The sequence below is a fragment of the Canis aureus genome, chromosome 19, assembly GCF_053574225.1.
Source record: "Canis aureus isolate CA01 chromosome 19, VMU_Caureus_v.1.0, whole genome shotgun sequence".
Classification (NCBI taxonomy): domain Eukaryota; kingdom Metazoa; phylum Chordata; class Mammalia; order Carnivora; family Canidae; genus Canis; species Canis aureus.
Window position 1 is genome coordinate 14887999 of NC_135629.1, and position 18715 is coordinate 14906713.

General features: G+C 37.3%; 1 long non-coding RNA gene across 25 annotated transcripts in view; it reads left to right on the forward strand.

Moving 5' to 3' along the window:
* Positions 1 to 17669, forward strand: part of LOC144289678 (uncharacterized) — a 623433-nt gene extending 605764 nt beyond the window's left edge. For 17 of the 25 annotated variants that reach the window (XR_013357563.1, XR_013357562.1, XR_013357555.1 and 14 more), the window contains 5 exons: positions 11772 to 11835; positions 12970 to 13025; positions 14025 to 14147; positions 14300 to 14411; positions 16948 to 17669. This is a non-coding gene — a long non-coding RNA (uncharacterized LOC144289678). Of the gene's footprint in view, positions 1 to 11611; positions 11836 to 12969; positions 13026 to 14024; positions 14148 to 14299; positions 14412 to 16947 lie in introns of all 25 variants that reach the window. The other 8 variants (XR_013357556.1, XR_013357538.1, XR_013357544.1 and 5 more) reach the window with 5 other exon arrangements.
* Positions 17670 to 18715: the final 1046 nt, after the last annotated feature.

Consider the following 18715-nt stretch of genomic DNA (forward strand, 5'->3'; position numbering starts at 1 on the left):
GAAGCTGACTCCCTGCGGGGAGCCCGATGTGGGACTCAATCCTGGATCATGCCCTGAGCCAAAGGCAGCCGCTCAGCCGCTAAGCCACCCAGGCATCCCCAAATCCTTTCTTTTGCCTGCAAAATCCTATGTGATACTCTCTGCTTCCCAGTTATACTGGGTTTCTCTCACTCCCGACTTTGCCATCTTCTATCTCTCTGCAGATAATTAATGCCTGCTGCTCTGATCTCTTGAATGTTTTTGGCTGACTTTCACTCTTTCAGATCTTAACTATTCCTGCCTCAGGGAAACCTTCCCAGACCTACCGGTGTGTCCAATTGCTTGGCTACATATTCCCATAGAAGCTTGTCCTCTTGTCAGAGACACTTTCTACTGTTAGAGGTTTACTAGTGCAAGTACTTCATGAATAAAAGGTCTGTTTTGCTCACCAGTGTTTCTTGAGCACCTGGCAGAAAATGGCCCAATACTGAGAAGTGGAAGAAAGAAAAAAAAAAAAAAGGGAGATGAGATCAGGAAAGGGATCTTCTCTTACATTCATCTAACTACTCTGCCTCTTGGATCTGAATGGGAAAGTGGAGAAACCTGGGATAAGACCTTTCCAATGGCATTTTGCAGTGTTATTATATTCTGAGTATGATTGCAAAGAAAGTGAATCCAACTGTAGTTGAAATATTTCAAAACAATACCTGTTGCCAAATGACTTACTTCTAAATGTGGCAGCATTGTTGCCAACATGAAAAGGGCTGCCCAGAACAAAAGCACTGTGACTGCCCATACTCTGAAGAATATAGAATATGGGAAACTGATAAAGCACTAAGATTGGCAGAATGTGTGTGTGTTAGATGTGTGTGTGTGTATGTGTGTGTGTGTGTGTGTGTGTATGAAGGTGATTATCAGGATATTTAAGTTTAGGAAGTTGAGTATGTGGCTAGTGATTACTGACTCTGTCTTCCATGTCAATGAAGTTTGCTGGGTAAGTGTTTGATTTTCGACTTGAGTTTAAAGAATACACACACGCAGGTCTATGCTTCTATGTCTCAGAATGGGTTATGGGTTATGGTATGCCATAGGAAAGTATTTGTGCTTATTCTTTTTGTGTTGGCTTGGGATATTAATGTTGCTGTGGGAATTGTTACCATGGTTGTTCGAGAAGCGTTTGCAAATGTGTACATGTATTCCCCCTTGATATTTCTTTCGTCTCTAAGATTAGCATCAGCACAAACATTGGAATAGTCATTATTACACATTTGAGTAGAACAGTTGGGATGATATATGGAACTCTGTGAAGGATTCTTTTTTTTTTTGTAATGTATTGCATTTTCAGCCCTAGAGGATATTTTAGAAAGCTAACAGAATATAAGGAAAGATGTCCAAATGTGAACAAGATCAAGTGTGGGTCACCTTGACTGGAATATGAATTCTGTTGGGAGAAGAAGCGTCAAAAAGGCAACTATAGATATAATTCAAACTGACTTTAATATGACAACTTTGAGGAAGACTGTTGAAATCTGTGCTTGGAACTTTCTTCATCAGAACTTGAAAGCAATTGCTTAAGAAAGCTATATTATCCCTCACGCTTCAGTTGGTCCTTGGAAAAAATTTTGAAAATATACATAATGAATAGATTAGCTGCCTAGCAATTGGGTTACATTGTCTCCCTGATTCAGTGGGGCCCAACTAATCTTTTAGGAAGCAAGTTCCTTAAATACATTGTTAGACCAACTGGAAAATTAACTAGGGTGTTAACTGGAGAGATCTCATTTCCATGCTAAAACTTGCCAAGTAGAAATGAAAGAGGTGTCCAACTACTCACTTTTCAAAATGTGTCTGCTGCTGCTGCTTGACCCTTTAGTGTAAATAATCTCTTCTAGGGAAAAAGAATTGAAAGGGTTCTTTAGTCATTAAAAAAAAAAAATCAAAGCATTAAATGAGATTGTATTTAGCTCAAACGACCTCTTAAATATCCTGCCATAATCTTCCTGGCCAAAAGAATTTACTCAACATTTAACTTCCATAACAGCTTTATCTCTATCTAACCTAATTCCTACTTGTCTAGGGAAAAAAGGGGGAAAATATTGACACATATACCTGAAAATCTCAGTAGTGACAGTTTAGGCACAGCTGGAACCAGGGGTTTGGGGGATATCAGTTGTATATATTCAGCCTTTTTATGCTCTATCACTCACCATTTTCCTTGAACTGAAAAATCGACACCTTTCTCAAGGCTCTCCTCACATTGTAGCCAGACAGCTCCCAGAATATCTAGACTCACGTTCTAGCCTCTCAGAAATTCCTAACAAAATGAGATGTCTCTTTCCCATTAAGTCCAACAAATTTCCCAGAATTTGACTTCAGCAAGCAGCCTGGCTTGGGTCACATGCCTATTTCTGAACCAATGACTGTGGCCAAAGTGGATAGAAGTTTGTCACTGTGCACAACTGAGTCATGCCATCCTTGAGAGCTAGGAGTGAGAACCAAGCACACAGAGACCAAAAGTTTGAAGAGTGGTTTCCTAAAGGAGAGTTAAGGTGCACTTTTCAGAAGTAGGAACAGATACAGACTGGCCAGGAAAAAAGATGTTTGTTGTAGTCATTTGCATTAATGAATCCTTCCTATATCCATGAGCTTGGTCATAAGACTTTGTTATTTCTCTAAGAGAAGATGATTCCTTGATTCTATCCCCTGATTCTGTATTTGACCGACCATGTGACTTGTTTTAGCAATGAGACTTAGCAGAAATGATACAAGTGGAGATATGAAAAGGCACTTACTGATTAAGCCTGCCTCTTGCGCCTGTGCTACATCTATTAAGAGACTATCCACTTGTCCTAGAGGAAGAATGGAGACATGTAGAGCAGAGCAGTTCTAAGGTCCCCTCGGCTAAGCCTAGCCCAGAGCAGAGACCCAATTTAACTCAAGCACATGTGAATAGACCCCACCATATCAATTGACCCATTGACCCATTTGTCACCTGTGAGGTATAATCAATGGCCATTATTAAAACCACTTTGTTTTAGAGTGGTTTGTTATGGAACATACCTGTTGTACTGTTTGACATATAATAGAAACTACTATCATTATCATTACCCATACTATCTTTCCCTTTCATTAATGTTTTATGTTTTAGTTAAAGAAAGTCTGCCTGGGTATGAGTCAAGACTTCCCAGAGAAACAGAACCAACAGGATATATCTATAGGAAGAGATTTATCATGAAGGACTGGCTTGTATAAACCGAGAAATCCTACAATTTGTCATCTGCAGCCTAGAGACCCAGGGAAGTTGGTGATGTAATTCTAGTCCAAGTCCAAAGGCCTAAGAACTATGGGAGCCAATAGTCTGAATCCCAGTCCCCAGAGGAAGGAGAATACCAGTGTCTTAGCTCAAGCAGGCAGGCAAGAAGCAAAAAGTGCCGAATTCTTCCTTCCTCTACCCTTTTATTCCATTCGGGCCTTCAATCAATTGGATAACGCTCACTTATATTGGGGAGGACAATCTACTTTACTTAATGCATTGATTCAAATGCCACTATTATCCAAGAATACCCTTAAATACACATCCAGTAATGTGTTTAATTTGGGCCCTCCGGCCTGGTCAGATTGAGACATGAAATTAATCATCACGTTTTCCCTTTCACTGGCTGAAAATGAAATCCTGACTGTAACAATCATTTTTCTCCATACTTCTGTTAGAAATGCAAACCAGACCTGGTACTCTCTTAAATTGTTATTTTCAACTTCAGCCTGGTAGAATGGTGGACATGTTCATTTAGGACAGAGAACACAGTGCAAACCAATCATGGTTGGTAACCATGGTTATCCATGGCCAAAACAGCAAATATTGCCACCAAAGTGGAATACTTGGACCATGTGAATGGACCCCACCAATATCAATTGACCCATTGACCCATTTGTTGGACCAAGATTGTTATTCATGGCCAAAACAGCAAATATTGCCACCACAGTGGAATATTTGGAAGGAACCCAGAAGGTCATCTAGCTTCTACTCTATTACATTATTGGATGTTTGATTCTCTTTTCTACATCCAGGGCGAAATTGTGTACCACTGGGGGTGCCTGGGTGGCTCAATTGATTAAGCGTTTGACTCTTGGTTTCAGCTTAGGTCATGATCTCAGCATCATGGGACTGAGCCCTGTGTGAGGCTCCTCACTCAGCATGGAGTCTGCTTGGGATCTCTTTCCCTCTCCCTTCTCTTCTTTAAAATCAATAAATAATTTTTTTTAAAAAGTGTATCTATGTACTTGAGTACAGTCTCTTAAAACAAAAAGTCTGACTTTTTGTCAGATCTGATGATGGTGGATCATTTTTCTGTGCTCCGAGTCCAAATTGGCCTTCCATTATCATCGCTTCTTCTCCTGCAAAGAACTGTCAATATGGATTGCAGAACTAGTATGAAAACAGATTTTCAGCTATAGTGCAGTCCTTCCATTAAAACCTTATTTCTGAAATCAACTATGCAGAAAAAGAATCGGGCTCAACTATCATTAGTTATTCTAATGTGATCAATGGTTTGGGCATGGGGAAATTATCAAATGAAATTACACTCAGGAAAAACCTCTAGATAGCTTCCCATGCTGAAATCTATGACTTCAGGATGGGTATTAAGCTCTAATGCTCCCCAATAGGAATATTTTCTCCTGCTTTGATTTTTAGTTCCTTTTCTTCTTTTGCAGCAACAGGCCACAGTGCATCCTTGACTCCCTCCTAGGAGGGTAGGGAGTGGTTCATATGGATGTATCTGTCCTTGGCACCAACCTCAAGAAGATGTGAATTCAGGTGGAAAGGAGGCAGGTAGAGAATTATTGTAGCACTGAATTCATATGGAAGGTTAAGAGGACTTTGTTAACAGAGTTAAAACTGAGGTACTGAGGGACCCTTTCAGAATGATCCATTATAAAACAGCTGATCTCAGTGGTGGCCAGAAAATCTCAACTCCTCACCTGTGACATTGAGTTCAAGAAGCTGGTGTCTTGTGCCAAAAAGCTTAGTTGGTCTGGAATTCTTGGTGAATATGAGCCTATCATTATCCATCTTTAGCAGTTCATACTGGGTCCATCTGTGCCTTTTAACAGCACACAGTTGGCAGTGTAAGAGATGGATGTGTCTTAGTTCTAAAAGGCACTTAGTTCTTCATTTTGTGGACATTTTTTGTTTTGCTTGTTTCGTTTTTGCTTTTGATTTTTTTTCTACTAGGTCAGTCTTAGGCCAAATTGGAAAGTAGAAAAATTAATGATACTTTACGTGTGTGTTGCACTTTATAGATCTTAAAGTATTTCTGCATCTTTGGCTTGATTTTGTTGGGTGATTTTGTTGGGTAGCAAGGCTATGTTACTGCAGTTTGTAGAAATGCTAGCTAAAGCCCAAAGAGACTAAGCAAGCTGCCCAATAACACAAAGTGGGTTAGTTGGAAGTGAGAAATAGAACCCAGGTATTCTTTCTTCTTGTCCAGTGTTCTTTACAATTGGCTCCACCTTTAGGCTTTACCCTCTTTTTCTTCCTGCTTCTTAGTACTACCTGCCTACTTGACCTGAGTTGTGCTGTGCACTTTGTCACTGAGGCCAGTCTAGACCACCAAGCAACTAGCCTCTGGATCTTTTCCTAAGCTTTTCCCTCATCGCAACTTTGAGTCGATGTACCACTTTTTTTAAGGACCTATTCTGTGCTAATGAATAATTTCAAAATATATAGATATTTAAACAAATGTTTCTAGAAATAGGCCACCGGGGGTAAAATAGGGTACAGACTCAAATGCCTCTGGGGCCAAGCAGGAAGTGCTAATGAGGAGCATAGTCCTGCTATCAACCCTAGGGAGTAATCGGGACTGTAGCAAACTAGAGGGTTTTTCTGTCTAAGGAGAGTAGCTTCCACACAGCTCCAGCTGACTGTGGCATGGAAGAATGAAGTGCTTATGCGGCCAGTTACTTTTTACTCTACAGAAGACTGAAAGTCTGGACTTTTATCTGTGACTTTTCTATATTTTAAAACATTGAGCAGGCCTCACAAAACACACTCGTGTGTAATTGGGCTTTCAGTTGGCCTCTTTGTGTCCTCTGATCTGAGAGACAGAGATGAAGTCCTGCTTGGCCACCAGGGGCCTTCAGCAGAATAACAGGTGGTCTGGGCATCATTGTTGAAGAGTGATATAAACCAACTGAAACATATTTAGAGATAAAGGACCAAGGTGACCAGGAGGAAAGATGAAAGAACTAGAGACATTTACTCTGGATGCGAGAATACTTGATGAGCTGCCTGTAGGAGATGGTAGAAAATTATTCTGCACAGTCCTAAGGGTTAACTTCTCACATCACACTACCTACTACATTTTAGACATTAGGCTTGTCTCTTCCTTCCCTCCACCTGCTGCCCCCTTTTCTTAACCATCCTCTATACTCTCAGAATATATGGATTTAATTTTTAAAATTTTAATGTGCTAGGGCAAAGATGGGGAAATATACTTTATAAAGGTCTACATGGAAAACATTGTTGGCCTTTGAGCCACAATATAGTTCTCCACTGCATATTCGTGGTGCTTTTGTTTTTGTTAACTCCTGATCCTTATAAAGAAAGATCAAAGGCCAGCTTTTGTAATTTGGTGACCCCTGGCCTAGATGGATTGAATAAACAGATGAACTGGGTTAGTCTTTTATTTCTCCTAACACATCAATTTCTAAATACTCTGTTACTACAAATATCAATGTGTTATAAATAAAAGAATTCTTAGATTGAATACATTTGGAAGGCATTGGGTTAAACAAAATTAAAAAGTTTTTGTTTTAGAACTTTCACATGCTGATGTAAGTTAAGTATTTCTAAGAAAGAGCATTTCCAAAATTGACCAGGGAACATTTTTCTTGAGGTTTTTATCAACATCTCCTAGGATTTTGATTCGGAAACTGTTCTTAAAAACCAAACAAAACAAGACAACAATAATAAAAGATTTGTTGGTTTCTAATTCACCCTTTTTTCAAAGCCACTCCACTCCACCTGAGTTATGGAAAAGATGTTTAGAATCTCTCATACTCTAAAAGGTATAAGAGGTGCAATTAATATTCTTTGGAGATAAAGGGCAACCAGCTGAGCTGGAAAGAAGGAGAAATTGTTTGGATTACTTTCCACCTAAGGGTGATTTCTGTGAAGTGAATTCCTAAATGCTTTAAATTACTCTGTTACTAACCATTAATCTGTGGAGCCCACACAGCAATCCATAGTCAATTGCTTGACCATTTTGATTAAAACAATTAGCAGAAACTTTGTGTGTTTGCAGCTAAATGCTAATTCCTTGAAGAAAAAAATATCCATTTAAAATGTAAAGACTTGGCCTTAAGCTTTACAAGGCAAAAAGAGGAAACACTTTGTCCATTTCCTAGAAGAAAGGAGTTAAACTGAGTGTGTGATACAGAGGAGTCACCAGGCTGGCTCCTGTCCTAAGGTATGTCAAGTTGCTAAATGGCATATTTGTGTTTGAGCCCAGCCCTACCTCTTGACAAATGTCTGTCCTCAGACGCCTTATCGGAACTTAATTGATTTCTTTCTTTTTTTTTTTTTTCCTTGGCATTTTTTTTTTTTTATTATTGGTGTTCAATTTACTAACATACAGAATAACCCCCAGTGCCCGTCACCCATTCACTCCCACCCCCCGCCCTCCTCCCCTTCTACCACCCCTAGTTCGTTTCCCAGAGTTAGCAGTCTTTACGTTCTGTCTCCCTTTCTGATATTTCCCACACATTTCTTCCCCCTTCCCTTATATTCCTTTTCACTATTATTTATATTCCCCAAATGAATGAGAACATATAATGTTTGTCCTTCTCCGACTGGCTTACTTCACTCAGCATAATACCCTCCAGTTCCATCCACGTTGAAGCAAATGGTGGGTATTTGTCATTTCTAATAGCTGAGTAATATTCCATTGTATACATAAACCACATCTTCTTTATCCACTCATCTTTCGTTGGACACCGAGGCTCCTTCCACAGTTTGGCTATCGTGGCCATTGCTGCTAGGAACTTAATTGATTTCTAATGTACTCATCTGTGAAATGGAGACTGGAAAACTTATCTTACAGGACCTTTTACCATGTTTAGAGAGAGTGTACATAAAATAGTTTGCTCATAGTAGGTACTCCCTTACTAGTAGCTATGACAAGTATCACAAGACAATACAAGAAATCCAGAAGGCAATCCAGCCTTGTTACAATTGATCCAGTCAGCTTTTCACTTTCTGCTCTGTTACTGTTAACACGAAGATTTCAGCTTCATGGCTGCAAGATGGCTGCTCTCCCTCTATGGCTATGTTCCAAGCAGGATAAAAAGAACGGTTGAAGAGGAAGTAGTCTGTGCCAGCTGAGTTCATCTATTCTTTGTCAGGAAAGCCACAGCTTTCTCTGATATCCCATACAATTTATTCTGCTTATATCTTATTGGCCAAAACTGTGTCACAAAACAAGTCTGAGCTGCAAGGGAATCTGGAGAAGAGAGTATTTTTAAAAGGCACATTGGCACTTGAACAAAACTGAAAAAAAAAAAAAATAAGAGGACTCAAAAAGGCAAGACAAAAAGACCAGGTAAAAGTAAAATCTCTGGAGGAGATACTGGCGGGCCATCCTCTAAATTTTGGCTAGGTGGTTTCAATTTGTATTCCAAGGTATAAAGAAGCCAACCAGGTCCTTCTGTCTTTGCCCCCAGAGAAAAGAATAATGACAGCTCTCTCTACTCTTGGGTATTTACTACTTTGTTCCAGGTCCCCTGTAAGTACTTTACATATATTATCTCATTTAATCCGTTGCACAGCCCCAGGAACTAGGTAGGTACTATTATTGTCCTCCTTTTACAGAGGAGAACCCTGATGCACAGATTCAGTAACTTGATCCAGGCCAAACAACTACTGAAAGGCAGAATTAAGCCCATACTCTTAAGCACTATTCCATTTGCCTCATTAAAAATAAGTAATTTTGGGGCACCTGGGTGGCTCAGTCGGTAAGCCTCTGCCTTCAGCTCAGGTCATGATCCCAGAGTCCTGGCATTGAGCACCACATTGGGCTCCCTGCTCAACAGAGAGCCTGCTTCTCTCTCTCCTTTGCCTGTCACTCCCCCTGCTTGTGCTCTCTTGCTCTCTCTTTGTCAAATAAAGAAATAAAATCTTTAAAAAAAAGTAGTCTTATATTTATGGTCAACTGATTTTCAACAAAGGGGCAAAGGAAAATTAATTGGAAGAAATGATAGTCTTTTCAACAAATAGTGCTGGTACAATTTGGTATATGCATGCAAAGAGATGAATTTATACCCTTATCAGACTGTATCATATACAAAAATTAAGTTGGAATAGATCAGACCTAAAGTAAGAACTAAAACTCAAAAACTATTAGAGGAAAATCTTTGTGACTTTGGGTTAGGCACAGACTACTAACATAGGGCATCAAAAGCATAACTCACAAAAGAAATTTGTAAATCAAATTTAATAAGAATTAAAGACTTATGTGCTTCAAAAGACACAGTTTTGAAAAGATAAGCTACAGACCAGAAGAATATATTTGCAAAGAATATATTTGATAAAGGACTTGCATGCAGAATATATAAAGAACTCTTACAACTCAATAATGAGACAAAGAGCCTGATTAAAATTGGATAAAGATTTTAATAGATATTTTATTAAAGAGGAGATACAAAGGAGTAATAAGCAGATGAAAAAGCTATTCCACATCATTAGTTATTAGGAAAAAGCAAATTGTCATCAAAATGAAATTCTACTTCATATTCACTAAAGTGACTTTCTTTAAAAATTGGTGAGGATATGGAGAACCTGGATTTCTTTACACCTCTGTAAAGTAAAATTGTACAGCCACTATAGAATCAGTTTTTCAGTTTCTTAAAAAGTCAAACATGTTCTTACTGTATGACATAGCAATTCCCCACCTATATAACTACCCTAGGGAGATAAAATTTATCTCCATACAGACTCACACACAAACATTCATAGCACCATTATGCATAATAGCCAAAAAGTAGAAACAAACCAAACAACAATGAACAGCTGATAAGGAAAATATAGTATATCCATGCAATAGAATACTATTCAGCAGTTAAAAGGAAGTAAATACTGATACATGTACAACATGAATGGACCTCAAAAAGAATAAGCTAAGTGAAAAAAGACATATGCAAAAAGCTATATGTTGTATGATTTTATTTAGGCAAAATGTCCAGAAAAGGTAAGTCTACAGAAAGAGAGCAGATTAGTAGTTGCCCAGGCAAGGAGTGGGATTGGCTGCAAATGAGCATAAGGATCTTTTCTGATGATGTTTGGATGACTTTAAATTTACCAAAAGGCATTGAATTAAACTTTTTTTTAATTAAACTTACAACGGGTGAATTTTATGTTATGTAAATTTCTCATAATAATGAGAAATTATGTAAATTAACAGCTAATAAAGCTGTTAAAATAAAACGTGGTCTCAAGGGAATAAAGAAACTATTCCCAGATATCCCTGTCTACTTTATTTTATAATGAATCTGGAGTAGAATGAATAAAATTGAGCAGTTCCTGACAGAAGTCTGGCTCAATTTCAATGCTAATTTTTTTTAAGATTTTATTTATTTATTCATGAGAAACAGAGAGACAGAGAGGCAGAGACACAGGCAGAGGGAGAAGCTGGTCCATGCAGGGAGCCTGATGTAGGACTCGACCCTGGGTCTCCTGGATCATGCCCTGGGCCGAAGGCGGCGCTAAACTGCTGAGCCACCCAGGCTGCCCTCAATGCTAAATTTTGAATTGCATTTTGTATCTATTTACTAAGAGTACTTGATTGACAAAGACTTTACTTTACTCAATGACACAATACATGTATTCCAAATAAATAATTATTAGCCCATTCAAAAAATATTACCATGGACTTTACTCACTATTTGCATCTTTAACAGCTTCTTTTTCAGTGTGTGCCATGGAGTCCAGATTATTATGGAGTAGAGACCCTAGGGCAGGTTCTTGTGCTTATCAAAGTCCCTTGGTGCCTATAGTATCTATTTCTGGAGAGGTCATTTATCCCTTTGTCATAAAACATTGTGTTAAATTAACTTGTTTTACATAGGATCTACCATGGTATTCAAATATGCATTCTGCAAACTGATTTAATATAATTTAGAAAGATTTTTATGATTGATACAAATCATCAAACCATGAAAGTTTGACACCTCTTTGGAACTGAAGCTTCACCTTCAGTTTCATCTCCCTTGGGTAAAAGCTTTATTATTTACAATTTTGAAATAAATTTGTGATGTTCCAATTGTGAAAAGCTTTATAGGCCTATCTGACATACCATATTACCAAGGATATAGCATTTCTTTAAGTGCCTTTTTAAAAAATAAAAAAAAACATGTCACTAATGCCTGAAACTAATATTTCACTGTATGTTAACTAATTAAACCTTACAGGAAAACTTTGGGAAAAAACATGACACTGTGCATTTTTAAAAGATTGACGTGTGACAAGTTTTCTCTAGACCCTTAATCTGTCTAAAAATAATCCTATTGCTTACACAAATCTCAAGTTCTGCATTAGTGCTACAAAACAAGCTGAGACTTTTCATTTTTAATTATAAAGGCCCTGACTACATTGTTTTAAACCTTTGGAAATCATTTATGTGGCACCCAGAAGTTTGTCCTCAAATCCCCGTCTCCATTTGAACTTTGTTACAACAGCATGCAATGTCAGAGCTAGAAGGACCTCGGGAGATATACAGCTCAATCTCCTCCCTTTGCAGATTGAAGAACTGAGGCCCAGGGAGTTTCTGTAACTTGCTTCATCTAAATCCACACAGCCAGTTGGTAAGTCCCTGCCTCCTACTTGTTTGCCACACAGCTCTCTTAAAGTATCACAGAATCTCAGAGCCTGAAGAGAACTTTGAGAGGATGTCATCCAATCTCTTGACCTCGTGGATGGGCAGCTGACCACAGAGATGTGGAAGATCTCTGCAAGGTGGTCTCAGAGCTCTCTCCCACTTGGGTAGCACTCCTTTAGGATACGGTGCTGGTATTCCTAAGATTCCTAAATGTAGGCAACAAATATAACACTTCAGTTTATTTTCAGTATCTTGCTACTGTAGCAGGCTAAGAGGGCAAAGCTCAGTGGAGCTGTTTTAGGCAATATAAATGACCATTTAGAGAGGACCATCTTGATGGTGAGAAGTGATGAGTAAACACATTTTATTTTTATTAGGAATGTAATTTATAAATTAATTCACTTTAACATCTGTTTCAGGGTTATTTTAGTAAGTTCTTTTTTGTTTAGGGAGTGCTTTCATATTTATTACCTTATCATATGATCCTAATAGCATCATGAGGTTGGTATTACTATTCTGATTTAACGGATAAAAATGTAGAGTGTTAAAAACTATGGGCAGATTGCCCAAGGTCATACTATTAACTAAACAGAAGAAGGATTAAAGCTTTGATTTTTTTTTTTCATTTCAGAATATATATGCTCTTCCCAATCCATCTTATTACCTTTTGGAATTTAGTGATATTGTCCTTTGGTTTTCTGTTTTCTGATATAACTAACAGTTTATCACAGACTATCTCTCAAAGAGTAGTTTGAGGAAATTTAATAAAGCATAGGGGCTGCTACGACAATGTTTTTCTTTTACTTTTTCAATTTTTTAAGTTCTATTTTGTTGTGAGAAGAGTTTAACCTTAATTCATTTTTCTTCTGAAACAGAGACTGGCTAGAAGCTTTCCTCAAAGAAGGCAAGATAGTCACAAAGTTGAAATTGCAAAGCAGAGGAATTAGGAGTGATTATTCTTTTCATATGTATTCACTTTATAAAAGATTTACCAAAAGAATCCTATAATTAATAATTATAATCCTATAATTAATAATAATGCACAAGTGTTCTTTATGCATTTCAGTTATGATTCAGTTGACCAAAAAAATTTAATCATTTTGCAATCAATTTTTTTTAGGAAGTTCATCTCTTCCTCTTATCTCTTAAAAATTTCTTTTCCATCACCTTTGAACGGTAAGGTTGGCTTCATCTTCTGTTTTCAAAAATATCAATGAATGATGGATTCTAAAGGGATCATGGGAAGTATTTAATATTGAACCTAAACATACAGCAACTGGAGCTAATTCCAAAGCCCCCAAATGATGGAATGTTACCTCCTCTACTGGTATTGATGTTTCTCCTGTTCTCATGTTTGTAGCCCAAAAGGCAGGTTCATGTGGCTTTCAGGGTTGGTGAAGAGTAAGGAATCTTCATTCCTGAAGGACAGAAGAGCAACAAGGGGCTTCAGAGCTCACAGTTTAACAACACTCTTTGATTTATTAACACATTTTTAGTCTGACAATAAAAGTAATTCTATTACAATCATATTTCTTGCCTGAGATGAAACAATACTGATTTTTAAAATCTTCAAATGAAGATTTTTTTTTTTTTCTGGATAGTGGGGTAGGCATGGGAGTGGGGCTGGATATTTGTGAGTTGTTGAAAGAAAAGAGGTTGGTGGAGAACAGATGGCCTCCTCCACCATACATATTCATGAGTGCATTTATTTCATTATGTCGTCCCCTGGGAAACTCGACACTTCAGGTTTTATAAGTGTATGGCCATCAAATTGAGCAGTCAGAAGCCCTCTGTCAAAAACTGTGTTGCTGCAAAATTTAAAGAAAAGTATGTGAAAGCCTTAGCTTCACACTTTTGTCTTGACTTTTCATCACTGAAACACCTGTTATTTTGAGATCTAAGACACGAATGTCATTGAGCATAATAGATGTTAAGTGTTGATAGCTGAGCTGACATGTTTCATTAATCAGATGCTGGCGTGTTATGTTTAGAGTATCACTAAGCACATTGTTTGCTAATTTCATAAGAAACATGAGATTAAAACACGTCTGTATGTCTCTTGCCACATCTCCAAAGTTCATGCCAGGCCTTCCTCATTTGTAGATAGGAAATGGGTCATCTGATGGTTTGAACAAGGTTCATTATTGAATTCCCTGTGTTTCTGATAACTGGCAGGAACCTACCTGTTATGTGCTTCATCAAACTCTTTTCCACTGGACCAAGACACAGAGAGGACTGTGAGCAGCATATTTTTTTCCTTTACATTAGGAGCAAGCTCCTGGCTAATGATTAATGGAGGTATCTTGATAGCTTTTGCTTTAAATGATGTTATCACTATCTTCATTTAACTGCACATTCCCTTACCTTAAACATGAATAAGAGCACTTCTGTCTTTTCTTATTGTTGCCTGGCCTTGAGAAACTGTTGATGTATGATGATTTGTTTTACAGAGCTGTCAGGTTTATTGCTTGTACACTCCTCTATCAGATAATACGATATCGTCTGCTCCAAAAATCTATGTGGAAATGGAAGCATTCATGGATGCCCACTTGGATGAAGCAGGTCATTCATTTTCTTATTATTTCCCTAAAATAATAATCATGATGGATTTAACAACAATAACAGTAACAATAACATAATCTAACATTTATGAAGCAGTTACTCTATGGCAGGCACTATACTAAGAATTTTACAGATATGATGTTGATACTATAGGTCTTGCATTTTGCAGTTGAAGACACTGATATTTAAAGAAGATTGATATCTTTTATATATCACATCAAGAAACAGGAGAGTCTTTAAACAAAATGCTGTCCCATTTAATTCTTATGATCTGTCATAAACAAGAGATCCAAGAATTCTGAGAAGCTGAAAGGTCCCATGGAGCCCAGACCTAAGTAGATTTTACAGCAAGAAAAGTCATGGACAAATGAGTTATTTGGCACCAAAACTATGAAAATGAAGAAGAAACCATTTTGTAGGGAAAAGAATAAAGTAGAAAACAGAAGTGTGCAGTCAGTCATGTGAGAGAGAGAGAGAGGAGAGCAGAGAAAGTAGTTGCCTGGGTCTCCAATAGCTTCATAGCTCCAACCAGCACTTCCTGGGAGCTCCAGCTGTGATACATTTAGAAGTATGATCTATATTCTCACCTAACCGTCCCTTGACTTTAGGTAGTTTTGATAGGTTTCTATTCCTCATAACCAAAATCTGGACTTACAAATAATGGACCTAAGATTCAAACTCTTGCTTTTAGACCTAAACCAATCAATGCTACTCTTAAGTCATTCTCTGTTTAGTGGTCTATTCTGTTTAGTGGTCTACCACACATAGTGCAACACATCTTTTTAGAGTTATCAAATTGGGAAAACAAAACAAATAAAGGAGGAGGCTGTATAGACAATGACTTCTGGTAGCATGGCAATAAATCCAAGCTGTAGGTAATACTAGTCTAAGACTACCTTTATTAAAAAACATTTTGTTATTTTTAAAAAGGTTATAAAAATGAAAATGCTTATTAAAGTTATTATAATTAAAGTTTACAACAGGGATACATAAAGTAAAAACTGAAGGCCCTTTTCCTCTTCTCCCCACTCTAGTCCTCAGGGACCACTTCATACCACATTCATACTTTCTTTTTTAATAAAATATTTTTATTTATTTCTATTTTAAAATGTATTTTTTATTTTAATTGTCATTGATTTTATTTTTCTAGAGGGGGAAGGGGCAAGGAAGAGAGAGAATCTTAATCAGACCCCATGCTCAACATGGAGCCCAAGGTGGGGCTGGATCTCACAGCCCTGACCTCCATCTGAAACCAAGAGTCAAATGCTTAACCAACTGAGCCACCCAGGCACCCCCATTCATACTTTCTTCTTATTGGTTGTCCATTATATCATGGACAACTTGATATATGAATATACATGGATTTGCATCATTCATATTCAGGGATACATGGCATATTCCATGGAATAGGTACTCCAGTTCTCTATCAATGAGATTTTGATTATCTCCAAATTACTATTACGTATCATACTTCAATGAATAGAAACAATGCTCTTTAAAGTGCCTCATTTGCTCATTTTAGACCATATTTCAGAAACAGTGTTGGGAGGATTAAAAATATAAAGGTCTGCCCTTATAATCCTAAAGGATATTTAAGTATAATACATATTTACAGCTCAAGTATCACCTAAAAATCAATTAGTATGACATTAATTAAGGTCCCATGATGCTAGCCATTAATTAGGATTCCCCTGAGTTTTAGTGTGATTTAGGGAAGGAAAGGGTATTATTGAAATTATTTTTGTCCATCTAAAAATTATTTTAAAACATTAAAAAAAAGCAGTGATTATTAACAACTGACTCCCTGGCAGTAGGGTGGGGTCAGCACACAGGGGAGGAATGTGAAATTGCTCTCTGAGTAATTTACCCCTGACTGCTTAGAAAACCAACTAGTGAGCAAACATTTATTGATCACCCATGAAGTGCCCAGTACAGATATAGGAATGGATCTAGAATTTTTTTTTATACTTCAAGTGGAACTCATGGTCTGTGAATCAGTAGAGCAGGAAGAGATGAATGGGCCTGCAGTAATCAGATGTTGTTGCTGATGTTTTAGGACTTTGTGTGTATGATTTCAGAAATAGGAAGATATACAAAGCACAGGGAATATAATAATATTGAGAATATATAAAGAAATCCTGGTAATGTATTATGAAATAATGAGGATTTTTCTTACTTGGGATACAAAATAAATCTAGCCAAAAGTTGAATGTTTTGTGAATATTTACTGCTTTCCGAAGTCATGGTAGATAAGGGAATCTTAAAAATTAGTGAAGATATATAATAGCCAGTCATCTCCGTAGTTCTTTATTAAGAGCCAAATAGGTGAAACCTCCATGTTTAACACTGTAGTTGTCAAGATAAAAATACACAGTCCCTAGGTAAAAGGAACTAAAGGTTAATGCTGTATAATAGCGTACACACATACTTTTAGCATAGAAAAGCAAAAATTATCATTAAATGTCAATTCGTTTGCATGTTTTAATCAATTCTTTATTTTTTTAATTCTTTTAAAATATTTATTTATTTATTTTAGAGAGAAGGGGGGAGGGTAAGAAGGAGAGCAAGAGAAAGAATCTCAAGAAGACTCTGCTCTGAGCATGGAGCCCTACACATGGAGACCCCGAGATCACGACCTGGGCTGAAATCAAGAGTTGGATGCCCAACTGATTGAACCACTTAGACGCCTCTGAGCAATTCTTTAAAAAATTAAACAGTTTTATGTGATTTTTCTAACAACACTATTCTGGGCCCATATTCACCTAGTGTGAGGGATTTGGTTTCTGTTGTTGGTAGGTGAGTCCTTGAGAAGAGACTTTTTATTGAGATGACTAATTACACCTGTCTCTCATTTAGGGCTTACTGTATGACCAGCAAGCACCATGCTAAAAGCTTCCAGTGGATTTTAAACATTCTCTGAGCAGGCTTTTTATGGGAAGGCTTTTACAAATGTGGAATCTCACAGCTATTAAGTGGCTGAGCCAGGGTCCCATGCCACTGTGTGGTTCTGCATCACTGTATACCATTCTGCCCATGTTTACTCTGGTTATTCTCATGCCAGCTTGAGATGTTTGCCTTATTTCACAACCACTTCAACACTACGTTATTAATGTTTCTCTTAGCTAAGGCAATTAACTGTTCATACCTGTTACTTATTCTAAGTATTTGAGGCCATAAAAATTGAGTATGAGCTATTGAACTCATTTTATACTTTCTCTAACAGGTAGTCAAATAAATAAATAACAATGAAACCAAAAAGCCTTGTCTATATAGTATCTGTAATGATTTTATATTACTGGCGCCATATGTATCACACTTGGGGAAACCCTGAACCCTATGTTACTCTTTTTAGGTTTTTCTTTTTTTGTATCATGATATGTTCTCTGAATAAATGTTCATTAGAGATGTCCACTTCTTTACAAAGGGAGTGGATGTGTAAAATCAGTTTTGCATCTCAATCACCATGAAAACATATGTTTGTATGTAGAGAAAATGATCAGTCCAAAGAATTCATTTCACACAAACTGAATACAGCAGGAAATATGCTTCTATGGGTAATCCTAATAAATATAACTTCATAATTAAAATTGCCTGCTGTCTGAATATACCAGAATATGCCCTCAGCAGCAGAGGCTTACCATGTAGGACATTTTATCACTCAATTGTTCTGGCTTTCTTTAAAAGGTAACTTAAAAATTAAAAAAAACAAAAACAAAAACCAAAAGAACAACATGCCTCAACAAGTGGTGTTGAGAAAACTGGACAGCAACATGCAGAAGAATAAAATTTGACCACTTTCTTGCATTATACACAAAAACAAACTCAACATGGATGAAAGACAAGAATTCATCAAAATCCTAGAGAACACAGGCAGCAACCTCTTAGACCTTGGCCACAGCAACTTCTTGCTAAGCACATCTTCAAAGGTAAGGTAACCAAAAGCAAAAATTAACTTTTGGGACTTCATCAAGATAAAAATTTCTGCACAGCAAAGAAAACAGTCAAAAAGCCTACAAGGTAACCGATGAAATGGGTGAAGATATTTGCCAATGTTTTTATCAGATAAAGGGCTAGTATCCAAAATCTATAAAGAATTTCTCAAATTCAACACACAAAAAAACAAAAAAAATCCAGTAAAGAAATGGGCAGAAGACATGAACAAACATTTCTCCAAAGAAGACATACAGATGGCTTATAGACACATGAAGAAATGCTCATCATCACCTGGCATCAGGGAAATACAAATCAAAACCACAATGAGGGGCATCTGGGTGGCTCAGTCAGTTAACTGTCTGCCTTTGGCC